At 35.8% G+C, this 12937-nt stretch overlaps 1 protein-coding gene across 3 annotated transcripts in view; it reads right to left on the reverse strand.

Moving 5' to 3' along the window:
• The window catches only part of LOC138698374 (glutamate receptor ionotropic, kainate 2), a 546735-nt gene that overhangs the window by 290107 nt on the left and 243691 nt on the right, over window positions 1–12937 (reverse strand). The window lies entirely within an intron of this gene.

A 12937-nucleotide genomic window follows, 5' to 3' on the forward strand; every position in this document is an offset into this window, starting at 1 on the left:
CTAATTATGTCAGGCGAAGAATACAATGCGTGCAGTTCTGTGTTGTGTAACTTTCCCCATTCTCCTGTGACTTCATCCCTCTTAGCCTCAAATATTTTCCTAAGCACCTTATTCTCAAACACCCTTAACCTATGTTCCTCTCTCAAAGTGAGAGTCCAAGTTTCACAAACATAAAGAACAACTGGTAATATAACTGTTTTATAAATTCTAACTTTCAGATTTTTTGACAGCAGACTAGATGACAAAATCTTCTCAACCGAATAATAACAGACATTTCCCATTTTTATTCTGTGTTTAATTTCCTCCCGAGTATCATTGATATTTGTTACCGTTGCTCCAAGATATTTGAACTTCTCCACCCCTTCAAAAGATAAATTTCCAATTTTTATATTTCCATTTCGTACAATATTCTCGTCACGAGACATAATCATATACTTTGTCTTTTCGGGATTTACTTCCAAACCTATCTCTTTACTTGCTTCCAGTAAAATTCCCGTTTTTTTTCCTAATCGTTTGTGGATTTTCTCCTAACATATTCACGTCATCCGCATAGACAAGCAGCTGATGTAACCCGTTCAATTCCAAACCCTCACTGTTATCCTGGACTTTCCTAATGGCATACTCTAGAGCAAAGTTAAAAGTAAAGGTGATAGTGCATCTCCTTGCTTTAGCCCACAGTGAATTGGAAACGCATCTGACAGAAACTGACCTATACGAACTCTGCTGTACGTTTTACTGAGACACATTTTAATTAATCGAACTAGTTTCTTGGGAATACCAAATTCAATTAGAATATCATATAAAACTTCTCTCTTAACCGAGTCACATGCCTTTTTGAAACCTATGAATAACCGATGCACTGTACCCTTATACTCCCACTTTTTCTCCATTATCTGTCGAATACATAATATCTGGTCAATAGCTGATCTATTATGCCTAAAACCACACTGATGATCCCCAATGATTTCATCTACATATGGAGTTAATCTTCTCAAAAGAATATTGGACAAAATTTTGTACGACGTCAACAAAAGTGATATTCCTCGAAAGTTACTAAAAATAAATGTGAGTGTTGTAAAATAGAGATAAGGGAAATGTAAGCAATTAATTCATGAGAAAATAGCTGGAAAAGAATGACTGAAAGTACTGTAGGTTGATTTGAGAGTAGAGAAGAAAATGAATAAATAATGTGAATTATTAAGTGGAGTGAGAATGATCTGGAAAGGATGGGAGTAAAGAGATGGAGAAGCCAATAAAGGACAGAAGTAGCTGGAAGAACAATATGTAGGGTGGCCAAGATTCTACAAGAACTGTAACGCCACAGAGTGTGAGTTTGTGAGATCAAAAATAATTAATCACTTAAAGTAACTATATTTGGGAAATTTACGCGTAAAGGAATAAAATAGTACCGGACATTTCATACTACGCTAAGGATTCGTCCCATAAAGGGATTGTCATTAAACACCTTCGAACCTGTATAATATGAAGTGTTCAGAGCCATAGTGGACCAAGCGCCATTTATTAAAAACGGAGAAAGCAAGGCTTAAAGTTACGTGAATACCATAGTTTAATGAAGATTTACATATCATTTAGTTTTAATGTCTACAATTTATATTACTTGCTATATGTTTCCTTTGAATTATAGTAATAACTTCATTTTAACCCTTGTTTTCTACGGTTTTAGTAAATGGCGCTTGGCCCACTATGGTTCTGAACCCTTCATATATTCAGTGGTCATGTTATTTTGGTGTTTCATTTGACTCCAATAGTCAATAATTTTAGTGCTCTCATTTTATGCTGTATGATACTGAGAAAAATATAACCCAAAATTGGTCAAATAAGTAGATAAGTACCTAATAAATTAAAACAAAAATGTCACTTAAAACTCTAAGGTTTATTAAATGGATTTATTTTGCACTGATTCTGATGTTAAAAGCGAGAAACACTTGTTCTTGTGAGACATATTTATTGTCACACTTTTGTGACGCCTATTAATTGAAATATTTGTTTTTGTCAATTTCGCTTATACAGTAAAATATATCTCGTTGGAATTTGTAATGGCAAAAAGTTTACCGGAACGCGTTCCCGCCCGTTCCGGCTGAAAAAAGCGCTGGATATATCTATAGGTATGCAAAAAAAAAAAAAAAAAAAAAAGAAGAACAACAACCCCATGCGCAGAACGTGGAACGAACGAGAACAGAATGAACAGGACAAAAATGAACAATAAAACTGACCTTCATGGACATTTTATTACATCAGTATTGTCGGATTCTTTTTTGGAGGCACAATTCATAATGATATACAGAATGTTTTCGAGGTGGTATTACAAACTTTCAGGGATGATGGCGAAGGGTACACGTATCAATTTGAGATAAGGAACCATGGTCCGGAAATTGCCGAGTCGAAAGTTATAAGCAAAAATAGTTGTGTGGAAATGGAATTGTAATTTGGCACCACGTGCCCTCCTTCCCTTAACCTTTGGAACAGTCGTGGAAAAATAGTTTGGGCCGGATGTCTCCTACGTGGTTATGTGCCCCAATATAATCTGTGAGCTTGTCTACTGTTCCCATTGGCTCATTCGTATTCGAAAATCAGGTCTGCTTATTCCGCTCTCGTGTACTCCTCCATTTCACTAGGACTGGTCGACTGGACACTGCAACTTGTACACATACACTGCTGCCTACAGACGCGCCTATAGGACCTACCATGTCCGTTACACATTATATAGCTGCACTGCCTTAGTGTAGTTTCCTGTCCCCATCCCTCAGACAGTGCACTGAATGGAATACTGTAAGTAGACAACGTAAACAACGTCAGATGAATACAATATGTGTAAGATGTACAGATAAATACACATAAATAAGGTGTACAGAGGAATAAAATTATTTCATTTCCACACAACTATTTTTGTTTGTAACTTTCGACTCGGTCATTTCCGGACCATGGTTCCTTATCTCAAATTGATACACGTGCCCTTCCCCATCATGCCTGAAAGTTTGTAACACCACTTCGGAAACACCCTGTATATATTTAAGTAGCAATATAGTAACTCTAACGTGGCACCCACCATTTGCAATTTGGTTTTGATTCTTACAAAAAAAGAACATTATTTACAGCTAGGCCTAGTATGGTGCTAACCTTTGGAGTCTAGCTCCGTACAAAAAACTCTGTATATCACGCAGGTGGTTAGAGAGGAATAATGAATTATAAAAAATGTCGGGAAAAAATCATACAAATTATGATTATAGGGAAGAATAGGGAATGAACATAAATGAATGTAGCTACGTGAAGAAAAGGTAAGAAAAAAAATAGGACAGAAGAAAACAAAACGTACATAAGAAGCATAAAAGAATACGATATACTGCTCCGTCGATTTATGAGAAAGCCAATGTTTACCTACTTAGATAAAATACGAGGAGCAAGTCCCCTGCAATCGACAAGCATCATGTTTAGGTAGAACACGAAAGTGAAGGAATATTACGGATAGTAAAAAATCGATCATACGGGAATGGGTATTTAAGAATTCATTAAAAAACTGAATCTGATACAATGTTAATAAAATTTAATTTTATTTCCTAGAATACATCTATCTATAAAGTACAATAATAAATAAATATATACTATTATCTTAAATTCTCCAGCAATATCCTTAATATTTGAGCCGTTTTCATAATACTTGAGCCGTTTTCAAGGCGTTGAATAATATTTACTTTGTCAGAAATACTCTGACATGAACATGTCACATGGATAATGATCTCAACTGGGACATGCAAATCACAGAAACCTGCAGAAAAGTATATTATATTATCCATGTGCTAAAAAGGGTAAATGTTCATCTTTCCTCTTGCTTAAAAAAGTCCCTTGTGCAGACGCTTGTATTTCCCTATTTTGACTATGCTGACATTTTACTGACTGACCTTTCCAGCGACAACAAAACGAAACTTCAACGTGCTCATAATTTGTGTGTACGTTTTGTAAGCAATTTTCGTAAATATGATCATATTGCTCCATCCCTGCAAACAATAGGTTGGCTTAAACTAGATAGGAAAAGAAATTTACATTCACTTCTCCTTCTCTTCGAAATCTTGAACTCTTCTATTCCTTCGTACCTGTCGTCTCGCTTCACTTACCTTTCTTCCCACCACAATCTGAACACACGCTCTCGCCATGAAACAATACTAACAATACCATCCCATCGCACCTCCTCATACTCATCCTCTTTCACAATACCTTGCCAAGACTCTGGAATTCGTTACCTGCTAGCATCAGGGACTGTCGAAATAAAATTGAATTCAAATGCAAACTTACTAGGCACTTGGTCAGTAATTGAGACTCGTTCAGACATGGTTTCTTGTAAATAGTTCCCTTAATCTATCACAAAATATCTCAATATATGGTAATTTCATCACTATAGAATTTAGTTCTCTTAATCTATCACAAAATATCTGAATATATAGTAATTTCATCACTATAGAGTTTAATTTATAATTCAGTAAATACAAAAATATTCTTTGTTCTTAACTTCTATGATAAATTGTCTAGCTTTCATTAATCAGGTAATTTTGTCGTACTTTAATTTTTATTGTAATTGTAATTGTAAATTTAATATTAATTGTAATTTTATTCTTCATATTATAGTTGTAATCCCCTGGCAGAGGGGCAGAGAAGGCCTGATGGCCTTATATCTACCAGGTTAAATAAATAAATAAATACTAAATACTATCTGTGACATGATGCCTTACCGGTATGCGGGGGCTTAGATTTACGTTACAACAGACAACATTGTACTGTTTTGCTGCTTTCTTTAGACTCAAACGCATTATACTAAATCGGCGGAGAAATGTAGTAAGAAATAAATATGTAGGAAAGAATGGAAAGGTAAGATCAATGAAAAAGGTTGGACTATCAAATGGAGGAAGCAAGAAAAGGAAGAAAGATTATGGAGGAAGATAAGAGTGGAGAAATAAATGTGAAAGGACATCTGATGTTGTAAGTACTGCTTATCTCCAACACACGTGCTACCAGAAAAACGGTCTGCCCTCTACATCCCCTGCTGATTTTATTGTATCATCCCCTACAACCTCCTTATTAAAAAGGCTCACCCCAGCCACTGGGTTGTGTTCCATGAACGAATTTGTGGGTTCTTGAATAAATATGGTATCAGCCCTTGCGTCCGACCACTGCAAATTTGCGTTTTATATTTTCGTTAAGCAAGACAGGAAAGAGGGTGAAGAGGGGAGTAGTTGAGACAAGAAGAGTGGGGAAAACTAAGAAGCTTTTCGTTTAAATTTTACCTCAGGGAAAGCTTGTTATCCTATTTGCTAAAACATGCTTCTTGAATGCACTATTATTTTCTTTGGGATGGCTTCCATTGTGTCTAACCCACCTGTTTTTCAGTCTGTTATAAAATAGTAGATCATTTTCATACGGAATAATTTTAAAACATAATGTTTTTTTACCTGTACTGTATCGACTGCACTGTTACCTCGCGTCGATGGAATTGGTAATAGCGTAATGTTATTTTGATGAGATTGGTCCAAGGATTCCCTATAAGATTACATGACGTTCGGTTTAAGGTTGAGAAAAACCTCGGAATAATCTACAAAGTAATCAACCCATCCTCGATTTGATCTTTCGTCATAATTAGTTTTATATTTTTAATTAACATATTTCTTTCATAAATAAATAATATATAATTACAGAAATAAATGCCGGTACTTAATAAATTTAGGGGAAGAAAACCCCAACAGAAAATAACCTGGTCCTTCAGGTTGAGGGTTGTAGCGACGGACCTGCACTCCGTCCTTCGTAAAAAAATTTTTTCTTGCAAAAGTTCTCAAATTAGCCTCGGAAACGGATGGTCCAAATCGAAGACGGAATGATTACTGGCGCCGTAGTTGTCAAATTTCGAGGATGGACCACATTAGGAATCAGGATGTCCGTAATATAATGCAGGTATCAGGAGATATCTTACAATCAGTGGAAATTAAACGCCTGATATGGTATGGGCATCTCCAGAAAATGTCAGCCGACCGCTGGCCTAATAAGGTCTTCAACTGGACTCCCCCGGAAAAAAAAGAGAAGAGGAAGGCCAATGAAAAAATGGAGCAAGGAGGTTCAGGAGGATATGGTCTGCAGGGGTCTACAAATGGGCGATTGGCAAAACCGGAGTACCTGGAAGTTGAGAAGCGGGAGACGGCGACAGCCGTAAAATTACTCGCAACACATACATACATAAATAAATAAAAATATAATTAAAAAAATAAGTAAATCTAAAGTAAGTAAATGAGTGAGTAAATAAATAAATAAACGAGTAAATGAATAAATGAGTACGTTAGAAAATAAATAAATGAGTACGTTAGAAAATAAATAAATGAGATAGTAAATAAATAAATAAATGAGAAAATGAATAATAAATGAATATGATGTGATATTTATTATATTATAGATCACAGACAAAGTACATACAAGTAATCAATTGAACCCTTACATTACACACTTTATAATATTTTTTTACACAAAGATATACTATTATTTAAATACAATTTATACAATTTACATATTTAATAAACACTTTTTTTTGTTTTATCTTGCACTTGCTTTTAGTTTTGTGCAAGACTCAACTCATTCTAGTATGTAGTTACAATCAGTATTTGTTCACCTTCCTATTTATTTATTTATTTATTTATTTATTTATTTATTTTCTTTTTTTTCATTCAATTCTATTTCATTTATTTTTTCCATTCTAATTTTTTTTAGTCAAAAAAATATATAAACCTAATAGCTTTTGCAATTTTGTGTTATTATTATTCATCAGTTTTTTATAGCTATTTCTTTATTTATTTGTAGGAAGTTTTCATTCATAAATTTCATCCGTATATCTTTTGTATTTTGTCATTCAAGAACGATGTGAATGTCATCTTCTCTCTGTCCACATAATGAGCATGTGCCTTGAGGTATATTGCCTCTATTACTTCTTAATTTCCAAATCCCCAGTCTGAACCAGGCTAGTCCAAATCTTTCTTTCATATTCATATTTTCTATATATGTACTCCTTCCCAATATTTTTTTATATTCATTAAAAAATATTATGGATCGCATTAGTTACTACTAAAATCATTTTTTCTAGTTATAATTATACATCTTGATTTAATTAGATTTAGGCTTGCTGACATATTTCTTGTAGCTAAGCTATTCCATAACCACCCTAGCCCAATATTAAAGATGTTATTTTTAATATTCACGATTGCTTTATTTGTCGTATAGCAATTTGATTTAATAAATATTGTTTCATAAACTTAGTTTGGTCACTTGGATTCTTTAATAAATGAATAAATAAATAAGTACATAAGTGAGTAAATAAGTAAATAAGAAAAAAATGAATAAACAGTTACGTTGATTTCTTATTCTACTTGACCTTGTATTTGATATGACTTGCACGTTACTGCTGGTCTTGCATCGGAAGGCAAAAGGAAGTAAGTGCCAAAGGATAAAGTTTCAGGTTGTGGTTGATTCATATGGGATTTTATGCTTGTTTTCATGTTGGTACTCCCGAATTGCATGAGCAGTTACGTTCTGTATATTTTTCGATATTCAAAGGAAGTAAGTCATAAAGCTGTATGCAAAGTGGAACATTCATCCAACCATATCTCAAAATGGAGGCTCTTGACTTCTTTCTTCAAGCTTGTGGTCGACCTGGTTGGCGAGTTGGTATAGCGCTGGCCTTCTATGCCCAAGGTTGCGGGTTCGATCCCGGGCCAGGTCGATGGCATTTAAGTGTGCTTAAATGCGACAGGCTCATGTCAGTAGATTTACTGGCATGTAAAAGAACTCCTGCGGGACAAAATTCCGGCACATCCGGCGACGCTGATATAACCTCTGCAGTTGCGAGCGTCGTTAAATAAAACATAACATTTTTAACATTCAAGCTTGTGAAGTAAGTGGTTCCTAGGAAAGGGAAATCCATTAGATTGTACAGGATGTGGTATCATATTCTATTTCGAAAAGATGATTGATGATGCTTCTTGAAATATAGAAAATTTGAAAACTACTTTTGAATAATTTCAGTTTAATTTTTCTGATTTTTACTTACTGGATACCAAATTATACAAGTATATATTCAAATTAACTGCGTACAAAACATTTATTGTGAAGTATGGTCAATAAGAAATATTTTTCAAACGTTTAGAACTACGAATTATAAATCCAAAATTTCTATAAGCTTTTTATTGTGTTTAAAATATGTTCAGTACACGTTCTTTCCTGTCTTAGTTACTACTGCTTTTATTTTCTTTCCATTCCTGTATCTTCCTTTCCTTAACTTCAATTTATTAGGTTATTTTTGCCTTTTAATTAATGTCACATTATTTCATGCTTTAGTTTCTTACATACATCTTTGTTCGAGGTAGGCCTACTTATTGATGAGGAAATCTAACATTTTTAGTGTAATACGAAGTTGAGCCAATCTCCGCTAGATGTTGCATGTGCCAAACCGTACGCGCTGTCATCTGTCGAGTATTACGTAATACGTAAAAAGTATGTATTTATTTTCACTGCAAGTGGGCAAGCACCCGGTGGCAGTGGTATACACAATATAAACAATACACAATAAAATGATAAACAATACACAATAAAATTATATACACAATACAATAAGAATACACAATACAATTTAACACAATAATTACAATTAATAATACAACATAAAACACCTAATTTTATAACATAACCTACATATGTATAGGCCCTACATAAGTTTCAATAGTCTTTCACTTTACTCTCATCTCACTCACTGTAGTGGCACTATGACGCATTTCACTGACACTTTAGAACACATTTCACTGACACTCTATAACACATTTCACTGACACTATAAATTATCACTGATCGGAACTATTCACTGCACTGTAAAACCGTAACTTCACTGACTCACCTCGCTTCACTGATACAACAGTTCAAATAAGTCAAATAATTACACCCTTATGCATACTTTACTACATTTAAGCTAAACATTTCTAGTATAAGGCCCTCTTACACGCTATTTTTAAATAATTTACAATTCAAAACAAGGGAGTAACTCGTCAGGCTAAATAAATACATGTCACCTTAAAAAAATTAAATGTTAAATGTCACCTTAATTTTAATTTGCACTTTATACACAAATTTTTAAGTTATTCTTGAATCTCCTTAAGGAAGGACAGCCCTCAAAGACCGCTGCAAAGTATAAGTGAATAAAAGACAAGCATTATCGAAAAAATCAAGTAGTGGTAATCTGCATATTATAATCGGACACTCTCGAGAAAATTGTGTCACAGGAGGAATCCAGGTAATAAAGGAGTATTTATTATTCACCTGCAAAGGGATAGGTTGAAAATACATTAGTTTCATTAGTTAGTATTGCCTTTTCATGGACACAAAACAGTCAAGAGCAACGTACATGCGTGAGTATCGTAAAGACGTATTCACTCAATCACCAAAATTCTGTGAATCCCGTGTTACTTTCTATCCATTCTTTTAACTCTGTAAGTGCTCGCTTTACGCCACTCTTCCACCACACGTCGCGGTTGCCGATCTGGAATACGTCAAGTGTTGAACTCTGGCTGTTGGTTATTGTGTGGTTGTACATGCGAAGTCTGTTCATTTTAAATCCGTCTGTGAATGGAAGCGCTTTGCATAATAGAGGAATGTCCAGCCTGCAGAAACTAAAGTTCCAGGATGCCAGGATTACGCTAAAAAGGTTGTGCTCCACCCTCGAACCCCTATCATGGCTCTCAACTGATTCTCTCCACGAGGAAAAGAAACAAACAGCAAAAAAATGCAAAACATAAAATCCTTTCAGAAGTGAAAGTCTTGTAGAAGCAAGCAAGGCCTGAAATATCAGGCCACATCCCGTCCTCATATATAGCTCTAGTCAAGAGCCCACTTCCCGCCCTCCCCATTCCCCACGTGCCCCTGTTTTCCACGGCTCTTACATAAACACATATTACAAAACTACCGTGTGCAAGAACGGCTCATATTACCCTTCCAGACGAGTGTAACTTAAAGGGTTAAAGCAACTAACACTTCATAATAACTGTCGTCATCATTTGCCCATTACAGTAGAACCCCTATTATCCGTGGTAATGAAGGCGGTTGACTGAACGGTTAATCGAAAAAATCGGATAATCCGTACCATAAAATATTTTATGCTCGACCATGCCGAAATATAGTAATTATACACCTGGTAGCAGCCCTTTAATGCATGTCATTAAAGTACACCTACTCATTAAAGTACAGGTGTTTTCAGCCAATGACAACTCAGCTTACAGGTGTTCAGCCAATGACAAGTCAGCTTTGTACCGTTATAAAACCGCAAGTATCGATTATTCTCGGATATGCACTCGAAAGAGAATTAGTGAAAAGTCACGGAGGCTGGAAATCCAATACTGTCGCAGAAGGTTATGTTCTGTTACTATAATAATTAGTGTTAATTGTAAATAATATTCAAATAAATTCAATTTGTCATCTTGTTTTTCAATGTCGAATTCAATAATCAAGGTTATACCAAGTTTAACGGGATTATATTAAGGTCAATGACATTATTGTTCCTCGGAAAAAATCAATATTTTCGCGTCTGCGCACATCTCACAATTCACGACCTAGAACAAGGTCACTTCCGATCTTGTCAGATACAAATAAAATGTATACATCTGAATAATTTCAAGTTAGAAATATGGTCGAGCATAAAAAGTCGTATGAAACTCGCCTATAATGGTAATTAAGAAGCTCGTATGAAAATTATGATATTCATAAATATCCATACTCGCTTCTTAATTACTATCATTATAGGCTCGTTGCATAATGTACTATTCGTAAATTAAGTGAATAATACTGAACTTTCGCCATTTTCTCCGTTGTCTTGTGTTTAATACGTTTGGTTGTGAATCAGAAGTTCATTAATTTAAGTTCGGTTGTCAACGACGTGTTTTTAAGGGATAAGAAAATTTCTTTTAATGGCTGTCAGCAGAAAGATAGGAATAGTAAAGGTCTCATGTTGTAGATTTACATACTGTACACACTTTATCCTTGATTTTTATTAAGTCGCGCACAGTTGTAACATCAGTCTCGTATTGTGATGCGAGATGACCCACAATTTCTCTTTCCCCAAACCATTTAATTATTTGCATTTTACGATGAAAGAGTAATGGAACGGAGAAAAATTCTCTCCGGCGCCGGGATTTGAACCCGGGTTTTCAGCTCTACGTGCTGATGCTTTATCCACTAAGCCACACCGGATACCCACCCCGGCGTCGGACAGAATCGTCTCGGTTTAAGTTCCAACTCTTGGGTTCCCTCTAGTGGACGCCCTCTGCACTACGTCATAGATGTCTATGAACGTAGGACTGAAGTCCACACATGTACTGAGGTGCACTCGTTATGAGTGACTAGTTGACCGGGATCCGACGGAATAAGCGCCGTCTTAAATCACGAAGTGATTTACGCATATCAAATATATTATTTTAATGTACCGAAGTACATATGATATTTCCATGCAGATATTCTGCGTCATCATACGATGAAAGAGTAATGGAACGGAGAAAAATTCTCTCCGGCGCCGGGATTTGAACCCGGGTTTTCAGCTCTACGTGCTGATGCGTTATCCACTAAGCCACACCGGATATCCACCCCGGCGTGGGACAGAATCGTCTCAGTTTAAGTTCCAAATCTTGGGTTCCCTCTAGTGGCCGCCCTCTGCACTACATCATAGATGTCTATGAACGTAGGACTGAAGTCCACACATGTGCTGAGGTGCACTCGTTATGAGTGACTAGTTGGCCGGGATCCGACGGAATAAGCGCCGTCTTAAATCACGAAGGGTGCTATTCATAGACATTTCGCTAGCCCGCGCTACGAGCGTGCTAAACAGGATTCATATCATATCATATTGCTAACACTGTTTTATGAATACGAAAAATGTTAGTTCGCTGATCATCCACCGAAAGCCCGCGCTAAGTATATCTATGAATAGGGCCCGAAGTGATTAACGCATATCATATATATTATTTTAATGTACCGAAGTACATATGATATTTCCATGCAGATATTCTGCGTCATCATATGATTAAAAAGAGTAATGGAACGGAGAAAAATTCTCTCCGGCGCCGGGATTTGAACCCGGGTTTTCATCGTATGATGACGCAGAATATCTGCATGGAAATATCATATGTACTTCGGTACATTAAAATAATATATATTTGCATTTTGTTCGATACTTAGCACAACACTTTTTCTTTTGATACTCATGGAATACATCATTTTATATAGAAGTTATAGAGTACGGCAACACGAACAGTAGACCAAAACTGTGTAAGTGTAATTTTTATTTTATTTTAGTAGGTTATTTTACGACGCTTTATCAACATCTCTGGTTATTTAGCGTCTGAATGAGATGAAGATGATAATGCCAGTGAAATGAGTCCGGGGTCCAACACCGAAAGTTACCCAGCATTTGCTCATATTGGGTTGAGGGAAAACCCCGGAAAAAACCTCAACCATGTAACTTGCCCCGACCGGGAATCGAACCCGGGACACCTGGTTTCGCGACCAGACGCTAACCGTTACTCCACAGGTGTGGACTGTAAATGTAAATGATTTAAATGCTTGTAATAACACTCTCTAGAAAAAATACGTATACTAATATAATGTACAATAGTATCTACTTCACATGTTTATGTAGCAAAAAAAAAAAAAAAGGAGTGAGAGAAAGACAGTCGGATAATCCGCCAATCGGTTAATAGGGTGACGGGATTCTACTGTACTTAGCCTACTCAATTTAGGTGTCCACCGCAGCAAAGATCGAAGATTTCGTATAGCCTTCTGAGTTCTGGGAGTATAGTCTACTATACTATACTTCATACATGATTATGATATAAGATGTATGTGCAGAGACCCGAAGTAT

This window comes from Periplaneta americana, chromosome 4 (assembly GCF_040183065.1).
Source record: "Periplaneta americana isolate PAMFEO1 chromosome 4, P.americana_PAMFEO1_priV1, whole genome shotgun sequence".
Classification (NCBI taxonomy): domain Eukaryota; kingdom Metazoa; phylum Arthropoda; class Insecta; order Blattodea; family Blattidae; genus Periplaneta; species Periplaneta americana.